The 21414-nt window shown below is 39.3% G+C and overlaps 1 long non-coding RNA gene across 1 annotated transcript; it reads right to left on the bottom strand.

The window, feature by feature from the left end:
- Positions 1-171: 171 nt before the first annotated feature.
- LOC309558288 lies at positions 172-1623 on the bottom strand. The gene is made up of 3 exons (XR_014225418.1): positions 1395-1623; positions 941-991; positions 172-430 (listed from the first exon to the last, which is right to left on the bottom strand). It is a non-coding gene; the product is annotated as an uncharacterized lncRNA (long non-coding RNA).
- Positions 1624-21414: the final 19791 nt, after the last annotated feature.

The following is a 21414-nucleotide window of genomic DNA, read 5'->3' as shown; positions in this document are numbered from 1 at the left end:
AATGAATCCAGTCTATATATAACCAACAAAACTATTGTACATGGGTGGCTGATATTTTTTTCAGTTATTTGTAAAATTAATTGATTTAAAATTCAACTGAGCTACGGGAAATATTATTGACAGAACAGTAACTGCATGCAAATCAGATGCAGTCACTGTTCGGCAGCACCCCCCCTTATTACTTTAGTTTAACACAAATCAAATCTATATATGACCAATAAAACTATTGTACAAAGATGGTTGATATTTTTTCAGTTTTAATATACTGCACAGCAAGATTGTGAAAACTTTTATGGCAAAACACGCATTTTCTCCTTTACTGTCATCCTTTATTAACAATGGGGTTGTACAATAGTACAACTTTGGGGTATTTTTATCAAGCAGTTAATTCAAGCAGCATTTAATGCAAAATAGCCAAACAGGTCATCTGCTGTCATTTATTGTAGTTATAAAAGCATACTCACAGTTCTCACTTGTGCGGGATTGGGTTACATTTACCATTCCCAACCTATCTGAATTTCTTCTTCTTCATTGGGAAATCCAGGTCTCGGTAGTATTCACCATATTTACAATTCAGAGAATGTAAAAGTCATGCCCCGTGTAGTTTATAAATATGCTCCTTAATTAAAAAGGGCCTTAACCACTTTAAGACCAGGCCTATTTTTGACACTTGGTGTTTAACCCCGGTATTTAGCATCAAAGCACCAACGTAAATAGGCGGTGGGCGGTCGGTAAGTGGTTAAAGGTGTGATAACACACATTTGGTAAGAGATGCCATCACCCATGCTGAAATTATAGCAGTAATAGGGTTCTGTCCAATTTTAGCCATCAATTAATGCAGAAAGCTTGCAGCTTAATAGATTCCCTATAGTAACTAACTTAAAATGGAAGTAAATTCACAGAAATACTCACCTCCACCTGCCAGTGATGCAACGGTTACATACCATTTATTGTAGTTAGAAAGCATGCTTACAGTCCTCACCTGTGAGGACTGTGGATCACATTTACCATTCTCAACCTATCTGGATTTCTTCTTCTTCATTGGGAAATAGAGGTCTCGGTAATATTCACCATATTTACAATTCAGAGAATTTAAAAGTCATGCCCCATGCAGTTTATAAATATGCTCCTTAATGAAAAAGGGCCTTAAAGGTGTGATGACATGCATTTGGTAAGAGATGCCATCATCCATGCTGAAATTATAGCAGTTATAGGGTGCTGTCCCATTTTAGCCATCAATTAATGCAGAAAGCTTGCAGTTTAATAGATTGCCTATAGTAACTAACTTAAAGTAAATTCACAGAAATACTCACCTCCACCTGCAGGTGATGCGGCGGTTACATCCCGTTGATTGCAGTTAGAAAAAAACACTTACAGTCCTCACCTGTGAGGACTGTGGGTCACATTTACCATTTTCAACCTATCTGGATTTCTTCTTCTTCATTGGGAAATCCAGGTCTCAGTAATATTCACCATATTTACAATTCAGAGAATTTAAAAGTCATGCCCCTGCAGTTTATAAATATGCCCCTAATGAAAAAGGGCCTTAAAGGTGTGATGATACGCATTTGGTAAGAAATGCCATCACCCATGCTGAAATTATAGCAGTTATAGGGTGCTGTCCCATTTAGCCATCAATGAATGCAGAAAGATTGCAGATTAATCTGTTCCCTATATTACCTAACTTAAAGTGGTAGTAAATTCACGGAAATACTCACCTCCACTTTCCAGCAATGCGGCGGTTACATCCCTCTCTGGTCACTGTCATCCTCCCCCAGGCTACTTCCAGGTGCTGGGTATTTGACCTCTTGATTAGCCGGTGGGGGGTTGATATCATCATAAGCAGTAAGTCATTCTGGCAAAGCTGGAGTGCACTGGGAATACATGCCATGTCATGCATGCACAGCTCAGTGTACATTCAGTAGAAGACTGCAAACAGGCAGGTAAGAGTGTGTTATTGCAGAAGGAACATAGCATGTCTCTTCTTCAATATAGTGCTGTCTGTTTGCAGTCTTTTAAAATGTATGGTTAGTTCCACTATAAGTTATTAAAGATGCAAGCTTTCGGGAAGTCAGATTTGCTTGGAGAGCATTTATATATATATATATATAAATACACACACATATATGGTGGGTTTGTATCACTTGACAGGTTAGGGTACCCCATAAACATAGGCAATATTTCATTGTCTAAGAAAGATCTACGTGTGATAGGTATTAGGTTACTCTCAACAAGAAAAAAATTACCTTTGGAGATGTAAATTTTCATTGTATGCTTCTAGACTAACAATCGTATTGTATTAATGATTTTATGTCATTAAGTCTCTGATTGTACATAGTGATCATGAGCATGGCTTTTAAGGTAAACTTAAAACTTTGTTCATGCATAGCCCACATTCTCTGCTACTAATATTTCGCCACCCTCCTCCACCACTCTATTATCCATCCAGTGCCAGTGGTTCCTAATAAAGGGAAGGATGTGACCTTCTCCTCCTCCTCTAACTGTGCAGTGTGTGCCCCAGGAGTGACATAAACAGTGCCATGTGGAAGAGGGGGGGGGGGGGCATTTGATTAAACCAGAGTTCAGTGTGGGTTAACTGGGCAGTAATAATATTAGCAGGGTACGTGGACTATAATAAAAATGACTTTGCCCTTTACCTGGAGGCACTGCTACAGAATGACCTGCCACCATGTGTATTTATTGAAAACAACTGAAAATTGTTACTGTCTATAATGTCTAACAATCGTATGCAGAAAATATCCTCCTTTATCTGAAAAGTCTGTCACAAGTCTGGAGGCTAAAAGTCAATTGTAGAGGGTGACCTTCCAAATATAGATCTGATATGAATGCATTATTAAGGCGCATACCTTTTCTAATAACTCATTATTTAAATTACATATACACAGTGGTAATGATTCTTTTCTTTTAGATCTGGCTATTGACTTCATATAATAACTAATTATTGTGGATTCATACATCCTCTGTCTGACCACCATGTTTTACTGTCAATTTTCCTACCGTTCTAAAGAACTGATAGCATATTATATCCCTGTGTGCACTCCACAGAGAACAGAGAGGAAGCTTCAGGAAGCCCAAGGATGTCCATTGTTCTAGTCTCATCTAGAGAAGCTAATTATACTCACTAATTAGTAGAAGAATCGTCACGATAATTATTTCACATTCCCTATCAGTTAAGGGAAAGATTGTCAGTGTATTAAGGTTTCACCCATTTGCTTGCTGGGTTATGGCTCCTTTCCCTCCCCTTCCTAGAAAAGATCACTTTAAGATGAAGCCTAGTGTAGTATTCCATAATTGTTGCACTTTTTTCAGTCTTGTATTGAGAACTGAGAAGCTGAGAGTGTGAGTTTCAGCCACATTCTCAGCTGAATGAAAGAGAAGAGTGACTGCTTTCAATATTAATTCACTTTTTGGTAACTCTTGGTTAGCAGATATTCAGTAAGTAGGGGATATCTTTGCTGCCTTATTTTAAATCCCAAGAGTGGAGTTCTCTAGTTAGATAGAACATTTAGAAACCTGAAGCAGCTTAGTTTTTTTATGGACCCCTAAAAAAAAAAAAAAAAAGAAGGGGCCGGCAATGCAATGTATTGCTAGGTTCTGTAGCACTGGAAAGAATTCCTTATCAACACTCCTTTTCAGGCCTATTTTTGTGTGTGCAAAAAGTTGGAGACCATTCAGAATTTTTGACAAAATTGTTTTAACTAGACGTTTAAAAGACTATACTGTTACATTGTAACTACTGTATTTTCTTAGAACCAACAACATTTTAACACCAGATGTTTTGTGGGTAGGTTAGATACTATATAATATCTTTTAATACAGTGGCATCAAACCTGTGTTTGTTACATCCTAACATTCAATATCATTTTGTCAAGGTCCTTCTAAGAAGAATGCGGAATCAATCACATATATTTGTTTCTTATTTGTTATATGTCGTGTGCATCCTGTTTTTTTTTTTTTTAACTTATAGTGATTGAAATGTTCCCAAATTTTTAATCACACATTATATAAGGTAAAGCCAATTTTGACATTCGTTCATTTTATTGGTCACTTTTCCTTTTCTGAAGTTGGCATAGCTCCATTAAAATTTGATTCTGCAGTACCAAGCCACCATATTACATATTTTACGTTAGTTGGAGGAATTATCTTACACACTCATAATACTATAAAAAACAGTAATTATTGATTTGAAAATACCATTCATTTAACCGTTTATTAACTGTTCTTTATGGACCAAATGAAACAATTTAAAACATGTCAACAAATTGAATAGCTTTCTATAACCTTAAGTTCGTGCTATAAGCAGTAAAATCACTGTATATGCTATTGCTTCAATAAAGTATTCATATGTGAAAAACCAACACTCGGTACAATTGTTTAGACATTAATAAATGAATACAATTTATTCACGTAAAAACTACAAACCTTTGAAACTGTAACAGTTCTGTTGACATTATATAAAAACATGGCATGGAAAAAATTATACATAGAAAATATGTACACAAATTTGGTCTATAAACAACTCACATATTATTAACTAAAAGATATAATGGCTTAAAATGACCTATAAAAAAATCAGGACCAATAGATTTGTATAAATAAGTCATCACAGGTGTTTCACTAAAAGAAACACTATTATTTTATGTGATATAATCTTAAATTGCTCTTTATTAATTGAGCAGGTATTTGTATGCAAATGCCTTGTTATCGAATATATTTATCTACAAAAATGTACGTAATGACCTGTAAAACTATTGGTACATACCAGATCATACATTTGACAAATGATTGTCCATACAGTTAGACAGACCTTGTCTTGAGGCTTAGCGTATTTTTAGAAATCTGGTCCTGGATTATTTGCATCCCTCTGCATTGCCAAGATGTGTTGCTAATTTGGATTGCACATTTATTAAGCACTTTGTGCTAAAAGATGAAAATTGCAAATATGAGAAAATTCTGAATGCTTTTCAAACTTGGAAAAAATTGCTTGAAGGAATTTAATTTTGCACTATGATTTTAGATTTTTTTTGTCTTATTTTGTCCAGGCGTGTCGAACAAGTGCTTATGGAGAGACCCTCAAATATATTCTCTCAGGCCTTTTATGGTATTTCTTCTATATCTCAGAAATACCCCATTTATAGCTCTCCGTTCTCCCTTTATTTTTGTGTTTTTTATTTTGTTACTTATTATTTTTAGTCTTTTTTTATATATGAATATATTATGTTGTCTTTTTTTGCTGTACAAAAAGTCTTAAGATTTAAATAAAATATTATTTGTATTATATGATGGTGGTATGTTAATGTTACAAAATTATTAATGAAGAAAAAAATTTATTTTTGTTACTGGTCTGTTTCATAATTCTTTTTTAAATTGGTATATTGTAAGATATCTATGCAAAAATGTTATGTGACGCATTTTTATTTAAGAATGTAATATGTGTAATAAACAGTAGAATGTGTTTGGCCTGGAATGATTAAATGTCTCTTGTGCATCATTTAAGCAATACATCTATGAAGGACATAAAACTACAGTATAACAGATGGTCTTGATGGCAAACTGGTATAAAAACCTTCATGGAGAGTCCAAGGATTTTTCATAGATAAATGATTTGCATTAAATATTCTTTAATATGTTATTAAAATAGCTGAAAAATTAAAACACAGCGGATCTAACATGAATCTATAATAATATGGTTATGTGGTTTTGTCATTAAATAGTTGGGTCCAGCTCCTCATGATCTCATGGGGCACACCATGGGGTCTGTCTGTCTGGTTTCCTGCTCTTGCACAATGCATATTCATTGGTACCTAATAAAAACAATATTTAAAAATTATTTGCCACAACCACGTAGGAAAATAGATTTTTTGCACAGGCTCTGTGACTTTAAAGTAGGATCTACATTATTTTATTATGTTAAAAATATATTATTACTTTGCGCTTGTTTCTCATGGCACCCTAAATGGCACCATTTTTTCTTACTAGATACAAGCTGGATTCATTTGTGTATTTGTATTTTATATTTGAAGTACATTAGAGATCTGTTTTTTACTGTGAGATCCTCTGGGGTGTCTTGTAAGGCAGGTCATAAACTTACAAATTTCTTTCCTGCAACCACAGGTTGACAGGGGAATCCTACCTAATGCAACACGGGGGGGGGGGGGAGCGGTCCCCACCAGGAGAAGACAATTTTTATTGCTAGCGGCTACAGCTAGCAATACCTTTGTACCTTTAGTCTGCCATTAATGGTTCAAATCTCAGCTGGTCCCTGCTGAACCGGCCGAGATTCAAACCGTGTATGGCCAGGCTAAGAGTTTGCACCATTTCTACCAAGTACACTGTATATGTTTCATTCTTTCATTCCTTTTATTTATGCTTAAAACAAAACTCTTCTTCCCATATCTCTCCCTGCCTTGACTATATACTGGCCATGACTATATACAATTTCAGCTGTTTTCATAAGTACAAGATAGTGACACTTTAACTGGGGCCTTGTTTGAATGAACAGAGACATAAATTGCTGAGGGAAAATATTATTGTAGATTCTTTAGGTGTAAGAAAGAGCAGCACTCTTGTCCAAACCTGAAATATTATTTTGGATGAACTGGACTTTAAATGATAATTCTAGTTAATAGGGTTGATTTACTAAAGGTAAACAGGCTGTGCACTTTGCAAGAGAAGTTGCACTTTGCAGGGGAATTTGTCTCAAAGCTTAGTGAATGTGGTGAAGTTTAATTTTTCAAAGAATACCCAATCACAAGGAAAATAAAAAGAAACAGTGTTTTTTCTTGCACTGGATAATGGAAGTCAGCAGAGCATCACTTCAGCTCTGGTGCAAATTTCCCTGCAAAGTGTAAGTTCCAATGCAAGGTGAACAGCTTATTTGCCTTTAGTAAATCAACCTCAGTAAGTTTAGATAAGGGTATGAAAATATGTGCTTCCATTGTTCACTAAATTCATAGTACGGAATCTAGAAAATAAACCAAGTGTCCTATCATACCTCCAGGGCTCTTTTTCAGCTGGAACTTGGTGGAACTCATTTCCACCACCTCTGGCTCAGGTCCTCTGCTCCTTGCTCACCATTATAATGGTAAACACAGAAGTCTGGCATCTGTGTTTACAAGTGACAGCATGTCTCCCAATGGCTCTCACAGACCTGATCTCCTGAGCGGACAAGGGAGATGCAGGTGCAGAGCAGATCGTGACTCACCCCCTGCAATTGAGAGAGGCAGAGCAACCTACAGTGTGCGGGGAGGTACTAGAACTAGCTGGATGCTTCAGTTTAATACATCAACACAAGTAGGATATGTGGAAGATGGTGGAGCTTTTAAGGAGGGAGGGAGAAGAGGGGGCAGTGGAAGGAGGGTTGCATGCAGAGGTCAGAGCTGAAGAGGGGTGAAAGTGAGATGTGGATCGGGGATACACAGGTAAGCGGCTGCAGAAGAAGGATGCACTCTGTGGAGTACATCCCTAATTTCTGCACTCTGTAAGCAGCGCACCCCTGAACTCTGCACTCTGTACGTAATGCACTCCTGGTATTTATTGCCCCTTCAAGACCCTTGCACAGTTAATAACATTTGACCACATCCACAATTTGATGAGGTTTGGAGGGTGTGTGTCTGGGGGGGGAGGTTGGTTTTGGGGTTGTGATTGAATTCCTGCACCTATTTTCCTATTTTCTGAGAAAAAAAGCCCTGCATACCTGACATATCTGTAACCACAAAAAGGATAAAACTCCTTGAAATTCAGACTTGTAGGGAATTGAAAAAGACAAACAGAAACTAAAATCTACACACAGAATAATATAACAGAGCTATTTAAAATAGTGGAAAAGCCATGGGAGAGCAGAATCTATTCTTATTATTTTCAAACAATGAGTCACTCATGAGTGTCAATGCTCAAGGAGACCATGACAGCCAATATTTCTTATGTCTTATGTCTCTAAGACAAATTTTGTTTGAAGCAGATCTTGCCCTAGAGTCTTGTCTGACTTTAAAGAAACTATTGCTGCGATCTGCAGTAGTAAACTCAGGTAAAATGAATTTGTGGCTGGTTTGGTATTTGTAAACTGATATCTGGCCTGTGCATGGCAGCCGATTTCATTACAAGCACCCTAGGAGCCACAAAATCGGAGAGAACAGAAGAACATTAGAGGCAGAGAAAAGACAAAAAGAAAATTAGAACTGGGAGCACAGTACAAAAGTATAATTTAACCTGACTTGTAATTAGCAATCTATAAAAAAAATGATCTTATGATTGCAAAGACAAGGCAATACATAAAAGAAAAGACACAGACAAACTTACTAAGGCCTCAGCAAATATTAAGCAATTGGTCGCTAGAGTAGGAATTTCCGATAATTTGATCCATCTAGTGGCTAAATGCCATATTTTCTATTTTAAACCAATGACTTACCTTTGAACGGCACAGGGTATAACATATTTAGGTTCATTTTTTGCTTAATTCACACAAAAAGAAGGTACATAAACTGTCACTGGCCAAATGACTATGACATTTTGTTTTATAAATCAAAATAAATCATAATTTCGTTTATGTGCCTAGCTTTATTCAAAACTACATGGTGGTGGGTGTTGCAATGGGTAACCTAAAGCAATGCAGTGCTGTTAAAGGTTCATATTAGTGATTGACCGATATCGGTTTTTCGTTGCCGATACCGATATTTTGGCCAATGCATATCGGTATCGGACGATATTGGCCGATATTTTTGTACATTTAAAAAAAAATGTTTTATTTATTTTTATTGACAGGTACTTTTGTGGAGGGATCTGGGGGTCTAAAAGACCCCAAACCCCTCCTCTGTACTTAAAAGCATTCAAAACGCCAGGTTTGGCTGTTTTGAATGCTGTCATGTTTTTGAATCTGGTGCCAAACAGTACCCGGAAGTGATGTCACTCATGGCTCATGGCATCACTTCCGGGTTTTTACATGGAGACCCGATCAGAGCCGAATTTCGGCTTTAAATGGGTCTTCGGTCTTCGGAGACCCGTGCATGCCGCGGAAGGTGGCGGGAAGGTAGGATGTCCCCTCCTGCTCCTTGTAATGAACGCCGAGTGGCTTCTCAGCCACATCGGTTGTCATTACAAGACAGCCGACCATCCGCTATGGATGCCAGTACTCTAGCTGCAGGGATCACTCCGGTACAGCACTTTCCCGAAATATCGGCAATATTGGTAACCTCCGAGGCCGATTTCGATATATCGGGAAAAGTGCATATCAGCCCTCGATATATCGACTTTGCCGATAATCGGTCGTTCCCTAGTTCATATGCAGAACTCCCCTGTTGTCTGCTTTCAAATGACAGTCACAAAAATAAAAATATACTTGGTTATTTTTCAGCACCCCGATACACAATGATATTAGGATGTCACAATCTCCAGTGTGTTGGTGTATTAGCTATCAAAGTGTCATATTAGTCATTCATAACCAGGTTGTTTGCTGAAATAAGTAGCTCACGCTCTGTCTGTTTCTGCCTTCTTCCACTGCAAATATTCCTGTCATCAAAATATGATGACCTATGGTATTTTCAGTTTTCAGTTTTCACTCATATTTTTGATACTCCTTCGATAGCTGGAATTTGGTCTAAAACTACAGGTTTGCTCCGACTGGCGCTATAGGCAACTGACTGATTTTTTCGCCACGCTTCCGACTGCTCCCCGCCCGATTACTGGCCTCTCAGCCTTTGAGAAGTGGTTTGTGGATCCCCCAGACTCCCGCCATCTATTGTCACATATGTATAAATTGCTTCTGAGTGGGGTTTCCTCCTCGCCACCTTACTTTATGAGGGAATGGGAGAGAGAGCTGGGGTGGAATTCTCTCCCCCGCAATTGTCTCGCATCCTTCGTTTGACCCATGTTTCCTCCATCAGAACTAGGATACAGGAGTCGGCCTATAAGTTTGTGGCTCGATGGTACAGGACTCCTGCCAAATTAGCCCGGATTTTTCCAGGCTCGGACCCCCATTGTTGGAGGGGCTGTGGCCAGGTGGGTACCTTCCTCCACATCTTGTGGGAGTGCCCTCTGCTGCAGCCCTTCTGGGACGCTGTCCATCATTGGGTGTCAAAATTGTCGCTCACTCCTCCTACTCGCACTCCCCTACAGTACCTGTTCCATGATACACGCTCCTTGTTTAAACGTTACAAACGTAGTGTTGTCCCTTTCCTGCTGAACGCCGCCAAGTGCCTCATTCCAAGGCATTGGCGAAGTTCCGCCTGTCCCACACTTTCTGAGTGGAAGCGGGAGGTCAACCTGGTGATGGAGGCGAAACGGCGGGTTCTGACTTCGCAGGGTAGACAGGAACGTTTCAAGGATACATGGATGGGGTGGATGTTCTACTCTGATGAGATCCCAGATGTGTAACAACAACTGCTTGCAGCCATACGCTGAGACTCCTGACCGGCTTCCTCCTCACTGGGGCCCACGCCCCCCTCCGGGCCTCCCTTATCCTATCTGTTCTCTTCCCCCCTATCTGTCTATTTCCCCACACTGTTCTTCCCTATTATTCTTGACCTTTGCCTTTCCTTCTTCCTCTTTTCTTAAGGTCTCCGGCTAATATCCTCTGTAGTGTACACTGTATTATGGATGCCAACGTGTACTATTGCTCGAGGTATACGTGGTGTCTGTCTGGCTATCCGACTCCCTTTGTGGAGACCTTCCTGGATGGCGATTATGTTTCGCTCATGGCGTCCGGACTGATAGAATTACCGATTGTGCCTTCTCTATGTACCTCCTATCTGCACTTTGCTTACTCTCTTGATGTTTTGTATATCCGTGTAATGTTTTGAATTTGTTAAATAAAGATTATTTAAAAAAAAAAAAAAAACTACAGGTTTGCAGAATTATGGTCAGTCTTCTAAGTTAGTGTTTTATGGTCCTTGGGTATCTACTAATTAACTACTGTCACTGTAGATATTGCTGCTTCTAATGTGATACAGTCTCCTCCCATTGTTTCTTCTCTGTCCAATAATTCTGTTGTTACATATGACAATGTATCTACTCCTATTGTTAAATCTCTTGACACGTTTGTAGTATTTTGTAAAAATCCCTGCAATTCAAATTGTGACCGTTTTTTATCACTCACCTTTGTCAGCAAAAGAAAAAAATTGCGGAGGGGAGGTTCTTTTTATTTATTATCTCTTTTGCCATTCTCTAAAGAATTTTTGTCCAACACCAATAGGAAAGGGCAAGATAAGGTTAAAGAGGACAGATACAGAGCTATACTATAGTTGTTTAACCACTTGCCGACCAGCCGCCGTTTATATATGGTCGGCAGGTTCCCGTGAATCGCCCTAACTGTATGGTGGTTAGCGAGGAGGTGAGCTGTGAGCTAGATAGGGGCAGACCAGTGGATGTGGTGTACTTGGATTTCGCTAAGGCGTTTGATACAGTTCCCCACAAGCGCTTAATTTATAAAATAAGGTCTGCAGGTATCGACAGCAGGGTTTGCTCTTGGATACGGAACTGGCTAAAAGGCCGTGTCCAAAGGGTGGTAATAAACAGCGCATACTCAGACTGGTCTGAGGTGGTAAGCGGGGTCCCCCAAGGCTCAATCTTGGGACCGACCTTGTTCAATTTATTCATAAACAGCATTGAGGACGGGATCAGTAGTTCATTATCAGTTTTTGCAGATGACACAAAATTGGCCAGGGCAATAACTGCACAGCATGAAGCAGATATCCTACAGAATGACCTGGACAAAATTACGGAGTGGGCAACGACATGGCAAATGAGGTTTAACGTGGAGAAGTGTAAGGTTTTGCACTTGGGGACTAAAAACATAAAAACACAATACACGTTAGGAGGGGAACCCTTGGGGGAATCAAAAATGGAGAAAGATCTGGGAGTCTTGGTTGATGATAGATTAGGCAACAGCATGCAATGTCAAGCGGCAGCTTCCAAAGCCAACAGAATATTAGCATGCATAAAGAAAGGGATGTATTCCAGAGATAAGACTATAATCCTTCCACTTTATAAAACTCTGGTCCGACCGCATCTGGAGTATTCTGTCCAGTTCTGGTCGCCAGTCCTCAGGAGGGATGTGTTGGAGCTGGAGAAAGTCCAGAGAAGGGCAACTAAACTAATTAGGGGATTGGAGGACCTTGATTATGAGGAGCGTCTGCAATCGCTTGATTTATTCTCCCTGGAGAAGAGACGTCTGAGAGGGGACATGATAGCAATTTATAAATATCTTAATGGGGAGCTCAGCTTAGAAAAAAAGCTGTTCATTCAAAGGAATTGCATGAGGACTCGAGGACATACAATGCGATTAGAGGAGAAGCGTTTTAACCTCAGGCAATGTGGGGGGTTCTTTACTGTTAGGGCTACAAGATTGTGGAATTGTCTACCACAAGAGGTGGTTTCTGCGGGTAGTATGGTGACTTTCAAAAGACTCTTAGACTTGCATCTCAAGGATCAGGAGATTAAAGGCTATGTTAGATGATTACAGTCACACACACCTACACAGGTTGAACTGGATGGACTATTGTCTTTATTCAACCTCACCTACTATGTAACTATGTGGTTCGCGGGAGCGATCCTGGGGGTGCGAATGCACGCCCATTCACCAGCAGGGAAGCCGCCAGTCAACCGCGATTGCTCCCTGTGGAGAGAGAATGGTGGTCTGCTGTTATAAACACAGCAGACCATTGTTCTCCCAGTAATCATCACAGGGCTCCTGTGTTCCTCCTATTTAGGAACACAGGTCCCTGTGATGATTTCATAAGCCCATCCTCCACACAGTTAGAAAACACCCCCTACGCATACATTTAACCCTTTGATCGCCCCTGGGTTAACCCTTTCCCTGCCAGTGTCATTAGTACAGTAACAGTGCATATTTTTAGCACTGATTACTGTAGTAATGTCACTGGTCCCCCCAAAAATGTCAGTTAGCTGTCTGATCTGTATGCCGCAATGTCGCAGTCCCACCAAAAATCACTGATCACCGCCATTACTAGTAAAAAAATAAAATAAATAAAAATTACATAAATCTTTCCCCTAGTTTGAGGACGCAATAACTTTTGCGCAAGCCAATCAAAATACGCTTATTGGAATTTTTTTTACCAAAAATATGTAGCAGAATACAAATTGGCCTAAAAGGATGAAAACATTTTATTTTTAATTTTTTTTATTGGGAATGTTTTATAGCAGAAAGTGAAAAATAATGTTTTTTTTTCAGAATTGTGTGGGAAAAAAAGGACATCAATTTTATTTGGGTTCAGCGTCGCACGACCGCAAAATCTGAGATATTGATAACTGAAATTCCCTAGTGAATGAGGCTGGGTGACAGGCAGGTGCCTCAAGAATCATGCTTCCTTTATACATAGAGTGGTAAAGATCCCACCATCATCCTTACAAATGTGGAAATCAAAAAGAACAATTACTTGGTTTGGCTATTATATGTCAATTTCAAGTTAAGGTATTTTTGTTGGACACATCTTCTCAGATTCTGTTCAAAACATGAAGAAATTATCTAGGTACCTTTGGCATGACAAAATGTGGCACAGGGACATAGAGAAACCTTCATATCCAAAACTGTTCGGCTCCAACACCGCAGGTACAGATTTATGCCCAATGGGGTACAGGTGGTCCCCATTGCTCTTCCCTGAACTTGGAGGTAGGTATACTCTGTAAAGAGGAGCACAATGTTTTAGGGCAGGAACCTCAGAAGTTCCACAATACATTTATTAAGTTTGCATTCATTAAGTACCGCCTGATTCAAAAACTTTTTTACAATCATCAGATTCATGTGGTATTGAAGAGTAAAGAGCTTCATTGTCCTAAACAATTAAAGAGTATCCATAGATACTGTCATCCTTTTAAGACTGTAATTGAATGAGACACCTCTAGCATGGAGGGTAGAGGACATGGATCCATAGGATCTTATAGTAAATACAATTTTTTTTTCAGCCAAGGAGCCTTTACCAGATAGTTCAGGCCTACCTTGTGGCTCAATAATTTTTTGGGGGATTTTCTGTATTGCATAAAATACAAGGGGAATAGGAATTATTTTCCATATCATAAAAAAATCCTTCCTTTCCTTTATCACAAAGCCTTCCATTCCTTAACCACATATTAGTCTCCTGCACACTTGGTCATACTGTAGCATTACTACTATGAACAATTCAATCCAGACTCATGTTTGCACTGTGTATGGCCACCTTTAGGCGAGTTAATCCTTTTAGCAGTGTTAAACCCAAAAGCAAACATTTATTATATTGCAATTGAATAATTATTAAACGTGATGGCTGTATTAGTTTCATTTGTTAACCTTTCTTTCTTCTATTTTTGTCTGGTGATCCAGACAGTATGTCTGTTGTTTTTCCAATAAACAAGCTCTCTTCCAGATTTATCCATTTACAGGGATGAAACAAACAATTTAACACTCACAGGGGTGCCTCAAATGAACAGCTTTTATTTATGTAAAACCTTTATCCCAAAAGGAAAAACAATATGAATCTAAAGTATTAGCTGGAATTCAACTTCAGTTTGTTACTGTATTTACATCTGCTAGGACATCTAACACTCCTCTACCCCCAGACTGAAAATACTGCTGTCCGAATCTGTGCTCCTTTCTTTCAGAGTGGTGTCTGTATAATACAGGAGGTGTGTAAAAAAAGAAAACAAATGCAACCACTACATCTCATGATTGGTAAGCTGCAATATATTACATTTCTGGTTTGAGGTTTAATACCATTTTCAACCTTGCAGGCACATTGGCTACATTCCTCTTGTGCTTTCCCTGTTTGATTTCCAAATGCATGGAAAGAATGCGTAAAGCCTGGTACACACTATTAGTCTTTTTCCGTTCAACTCAGCAGATTGAATGATAAAAAAACTTTTCGGAGTTGCTGTACTATGGATCCGATGTTAGTACAGCAATTCCCCCTGTGCCCCCCCCCCCCTCCTCGCCAGAACATTCTGATCTGTACTCTCCGCCATTGGCTGATAGCGCTGATTGAGTTTTCCTGTATTGCTACATTTAAAGAGCATTTGTGGGTATATTCGTTTATTATTTTTCCCAATCATCGTCAGAAAGAGTGATTTGGAGTTCCTTTTCCCAGGCTATTCTTGCTGTGTCAAAAATATGAGGTGGTGCTTCTGTGAGGAGGGAGTATATTGTGGAAATCAAGTGGCGTTGAGACGTAGTTTTAGTACATAAAGTTTCAAATTGCGTAAGCAGTCTTGTTGTCTGTGTGCTTGTCAGTGGTGAGTTAAGAAAATGTTTGATTTGCCTGTATGTCCACCAAGGAAAGAAACCTGTAGTGGAAATGGATAGGAGTTGGGGAAGTGAAAGGAGTTTTCCCTTATTGAAGGTATGTTAGAACATCTTTGTGGGACCATTCCTTTAATAAGAACGTATGTGCCATGCCAGGGGGAAAGTCTGGATTGCCACGTATTGGGGTTAAGGGACTCGGTGAAGATGAGAAAATCACCGATTTACATGCCATTCTAAAACATAATAATGATTAAGCTATAAGTGGGTGTTCTTTTAGTTGTTTTGGGAGGTGTTGAAGTGGAAGCCAGGGTGATGTGTGGAGTAGTATGGGAGATTGGGCATTTTCTAGTGTCACCCATGCTTTTCTCTGGTGATGGACATTCCAATCTACAATGCGGGTTAGATGGCATGCCAGATAGTATTTTAAAGGATTCGGTAGACCAACTCCAACTTTCATTTTGTAAAGAGTGAGTCGGGTGTATTTGATACGGGGGGTGGAATTTTTCCAAATAAATGTCGAACAACCACGCTTGTACGTAGAAAAGAAAGTGTTGAGCAAGTTGATCAGGATAGTTTGTATCAGACAAAGCATTCTGGAAAGCACGTTCATTTTAATGAGGGCTGAGTGTCGGAACCACAATACATTGAGGCCCATTCATTCTTTTAGATCATCTTGTATTTTACTAAGAAGCGGGTAAAATTTCTGTCATATAGGTCTCTAAATAAGGAAGGTATCTGGATTCCCAGATAGGTTATTGCATTTGGTGCCCAGGTAAAAGGGAAACCATCGAATTTGGGAGGGAGATATTAAGCGCATGCGACTTAGAGTAGTTAAGTTTTAGGTTTGATAGATGGCCAAAGTGCGTTGGGTCTTTAAGTAAATTGGGAAGGGACATCTCTAGTTTAGAAAGGAAAAATAATAAGTCGTCAGCAAAAGCTGCCAACTTATATTTTGTATTATTCATAGTGATGCCACAGATATCGGTGTTTGCCCTTACCGTGTTGAGAAAAGGTTCCAATGTTAGTTCAATTATCAAGGGTGAGAGTTGACATCCCTGACAAGTTCCATTTTTAATGGTAAAGGCGTCCTACAGGTGGCTGTTGACTCGCAAACGGGCTGTTGGGTTGAAATTTAGTGCAAGAATGCTTGCTAGCATACAAGGGTGCAAACCCAGATTCTTAATTTTGTAGATAATATAGTCTGGAAGCATTTATAATATTGTAGCGTAAAGTCCAGGACTCTTCACTGGTTTAATTAGTTTGATCTCCTCATCTAGCTCTGCTAGGCTGAAGGGGCGTTCAAGGTGATTTGCTGTTTGGGTAGAAATAGTTTTGGGGCAATGCATGGCTAGAAATGACCAAATCTGATTTGAATGACTACCCTTCGAAGGGGGGTGCTCATGAGTCTTTTGTATGGTATATAATTTTTTATAGTATCTCTCAAACTGTTGGGCAATCTCATGGTTTCTGGAGAGTAGTTTATTGTCACAATCACAAAGATGGTGAATGTGGAGGGAGGATTTAGTTGCTTGAATAGCTCTAGCTAAGAGACGTCCACTTTTATTGTCATATTCGTAAAACACCTTTTGGTTTAAAATATAATGTCTTCTAGCTTGCTTACCCAATTCCTCTAAGAGGAGGGATCAAGTCTGGGTGAGCTCTGATAAGGTTTTTTGGGTGAGTGATCTTTTATGGGCTGCTTCCAATATTTTAATTCAGTTTAGTAAGGTATTGACTCGATTTTGCCTGTCCTTTTTATTTTGAGAGGATATTGCCAAGAGTTCCCCCCTAATTACACATTTATGAGTTTCCCATACAGTGATGGGACTCATTTCCAGCGTAGAATTTTATTGGAAAAACAGGCAAAGGTTAGTCATGAGACGTTATATCGTTTCTGGGTCTTTCAGAAACACAGCATTGAGTCTCCAGATTTTTTAAAGTGGTGCGGAGTCTGGAGAGGACAGGGTAAATGAGATGGATGGTGTTCTGATGCTCTATATGTTAGTACTGATGTGCCTAAGGAGGAATCCAGCAAGAGGTTTAAGGGAACATTAAAATCTTCTCCCAGAACTAAGATACCTGTTTGGAATGATTGTAATAGATCACTAAGCTTACGAAAGAAGGAAACCTGCTGTTCATTGGGGCAATAGATGTTAGCCACTGTAACGAGTTTAGAGGCGATTGTGTCTTTCAAGAAATTATAATGTCTTTCTGGATCAAGGAGCGTATCTGTTAGTTGAAATGGAGAGTTTTTGGATATAAGAATCGAGACCCCGTTTTGTTTTTGAATGTGGGTTGGTGGCATGGTGACCAATTGGGAATGCTTTGGTTGTTAGCTTTGGAATACTACTTAATTTGAAGGAAAATTACTACTTAATTTGTAGGAAAATTTGCTTTGTATCTGGCCAATGCAGCTAACACCTGAGATCTCTTTTCTGGAATATTGAGACCCTTCACATTGAAGGATACACATTTCAGCAGCTGTGAGTGAGTTTGCATATTTCAGGTAGGCATTTAGGAATAATACTGGTTACCGGGAGGGGGTTAAGAGGAGGGGAAGAAAAAAAAAATAAAAAAAATATAGGGGGGGGGGGGGGGGGGAGAGGGTGGAATAAAAAAATGTGTAGAGGGAGTGAAAAAGAGGAAAGACAGAAGAATACAGATAAGTAGGTGGGGGAGTTAGTTTAAGTGTGGGTATGAGGGTAGTACAGTATGAGTAAGAACCAGAGATATAGATAGGCCCGCTATCTTACCAAGTATAGGTCAGGGAGAATAGAATGAGGAGAGGTCCGGAGGGTCAGCAAATTTCCAATGAAAATGCTGTGTGGGTGCGTGAGGAAAACTGGGTAAATCATGAGGCAACACAGGATATATAGGCTGCATAGGAGTCTATATGGACTTTTTAGTGACCCTAAGAATACACAACTTCTATATATTCTAACTTATTATCTTATCTTTAAAAAACCCCCTTCCCCTTTTTTCCTTTCACTACAATGGTCGAAGATATGCATCTGGTCATCCAGGACACAGAGAAAAAATTGCTTACCACTAATGTTCAATGAAGCGTCTTCAGTCACTTATTCTATATGTTAAGGATTTGAGAACGTCCACAGGAAGTATGTAGATCTTAGTGTGTCTGGTTTAGCTGGAACGTCTTTTGTCAGCTATATTCAAGGTTGCGTATAGCTCCGTGTCTGGTTGCCATAATGAAAATGAGAAAAAAAAAGGGGGGGGGTGAGACACAAAGAGACACCAAAGGTTAATTAAAGGAGAGACTACTTTTTCCCAGTCTCCCCTAGCCCAGGTTTCTGGTCCAGGGGAGAGAGGAACATTCTCAAGCATCAGTCGCATTTTACTAGGCTGTACACCCCGCTTCAATATGTGGTATTGAGGGGTCACTGGTCTATCACACCAGTTGTAATACATTAAAAGTGCTTTTGTCACTGTTTGTAGTATTGCTGCAGAAACGCTCAACACACCAGTCACAATGCTGCACAGTGCACAATACAAATCCACTATAATATGCTTTCTATATTAGAAAGTATATTATAAGTGGATTACACCCCTATATAGTGCACTGCACACCTATAACAAATACCAGTCCTTAAAATTACTTTTGTGGACCTTAACAGAGCGATTTGTGTCACTGACGATCTGTCCCTGGTGCACGCAGCAAACCTCTCCCTACACTGACAAAAGAGACAGTACACCTATACCAAATACCAGCCCTTAAAAGGACTTTTGTGGACCTTGACAGAGCGATTTGTGTCACTGACAGTCTGTCCCTGCTGCACACAGCCAACCTCTCCCTATACTGACAAAAAGAATGTGAAATGGCTGCTAGCTCAGGTCTATTTATAAGGTAGGGGGTATGTCCATGTGCTGAAATGTTTCAATTGGCTGTCCTGTTCCACCTGATGGCTGTGTCATGGGTCAAAGTTCTCCCCAATGTAAACTAATATGGCCACCACGAACAACGCCATATGTTCGCAAAATCAGCGGGCTGCGAACAAGCAAAGTTCGACGCGAACCGACCGCCGGGCGTTTTGCAAGGCCATCCCTAACCATGAATACTGTCAATACTATGTAATTTTATACTTGGATTAAAATTACCTTTTTGTGCAGCAATCCCCCTGATTTGTTTCTATATATATATGGCCTGTGGGAAGGCCTGATTGCTCGTACAAACTTCTATCACCACTGCGCGCCTCACCCCTTGGATTGCATCATATATATGGAAATGTATATTGCGTTTTAATAAATTTGTTTAAAAATTTTATATTTTTTTTATAAAAATGATTGTCACTTCCTGGGTACAGAGATAGTCCATTTTTCTTTTTTGCGGGGGGCATGATAGGGGCAGCTCCGAGCTCCTTTTAAACTTATCTCTGTACTGTGCTCCTCTGTAGTCACTGCATCAGATGACTCAAAACATAATACCCAGTACTCAACACACAATACCCAGACATGAACTACTGTTGCCACCATAATGAAACCTATCCAGAGAAATGCCATGTAGCCGCCATAAATGGAGGGTATGCATGTAAACAGGGATTGTCTGCAAAGAGGCAGCAGGAGATCATCAATAGAAAAAAAAAAAACAAGAAATATAATTCATAAAAACAAGAGTGATATGATACACAGTGCTTTGGCAAACTAAATGTCACCCAGTTCTGGTATATTTCTATGTTAAATTAAATAGCTGTTTGCATTGCACTTTATGTTTTCTTACCTACTCTTCAGGGATGGGAATGTTTACATACTTATTTTTCTCCTAACTCAGGACCCCTGAGTTCCTGCCATTCTTTGCCAACTTAGTCAGGAAAAAAGGACAGGAAGGCCAGCATGGCGGTGGAAACAGATAAGGAGAATATAGTTTTTCTCTCCTTCAGCCGACCAGAATCTGAAGTTTTTAAATGTCTCACATAACATCGTTATAGAGCAGCAACATGTGCCTTTTGAGTTTAGGACATATGTGGTTGAATGTAGTGGTTACAATAAATATTAGATGTAATGTGATGTATAGACACTGAACTATAAAATGGATCGTAACATGTAATATCTACAAATTGATGCAACCTATGTCGAGTTCAGGTCAGAAGGCCCATTCATTTTATGGTTAAAGTTGAACTCTGGGCACAGATACGTTCAATAAAATATACTTCTCTATATATAACCGTAGCAGCATAGGCTCAGTTGGTCTCTACCACTATTACACCCACAATCAGTGTTGTTCTCTATACCACATTGTTCCCCTACTTTTGCTATCCAAGGCATTTTGTCTTCTGACCTTGAATGTCTACCTCTTGTTCCAAAGGCCTGTGATGATTTGTTTCAGGGCATTTTAAAAATGAGGACATTATTTTGTGGGTGTGGCTACACATGGAGGTGTGGTCTAAAAGTGGGTGTGGTCAACAGGATGTTTCTAACATCAAAAGTTTTTTTTACCTTAATTCATTCTCTGCATTAAGATCATTAAAACACTTTCCCCGTCCCTCCCCACACCCCCAAATACCTATTTTAATCTGTGCCTGTCTGCAGCAGCACTGATTTGTCTTCTTTATCTCACAGGACAGACTAAGAGCAGGAGGAGCTGCTGTCATTCAACTCCTATGAGGAGGGCTTGGCCGAGCAGCAATGTATGTGTCTATGAAAGCACAAGGCTTGCTATGGGGGCACACGCAGAAGAGGGGGAGCAGAGAGTGCTGGCAGGGAACTCCAGAAGAGGAGGATCTGGGCTGCTCTGTGCAATATCCTTGATAGCCTTTAATATCACTTTAAGCTCCGAAACTGCATATGCAGTCATGTATGAATCCCCTAAAAAAAAACTATGGTTTTGGATCCACCTTTTTTTTCACAATAAAACGCTCATGTTTTAACTTATTTTTTTAACCACTTTTTGAAAAGATCAACAGTTTTGAAAAAAAAAAAACCTATATTTTTTACTTTCTGCTATGAAACATATCCAAAATCAAAAATTGAAAACATTTAATAATTTCTTCATAAATGTAGGCCAATTTGTATTCTGCTACATATTTTTGGTAAAAAAAAAAAACCCCAATAAAAGTATATTGATTGGTTTGTGCAAAAGTTTTAGCATCTACAAACTATGATATATTTCTATTTATTTGTATTTTTTTAATAGTAGTGGCAGCGATCTGCTGGATTGT

Source organism: Pelophylax lessonae (assembly GCF_965119305.1).
Source record: "Pelophylax lessonae genome assembly, chromosome: 6".
NCBI classification, from domain to species: Eukaryota; Metazoa; Chordata; class Amphibia; order Anura; family Ranidae; genus Pelophylax; species Pelophylax lessonae.
This window is presented reverse-complemented; position numbering and strand designations above follow the sequence as displayed.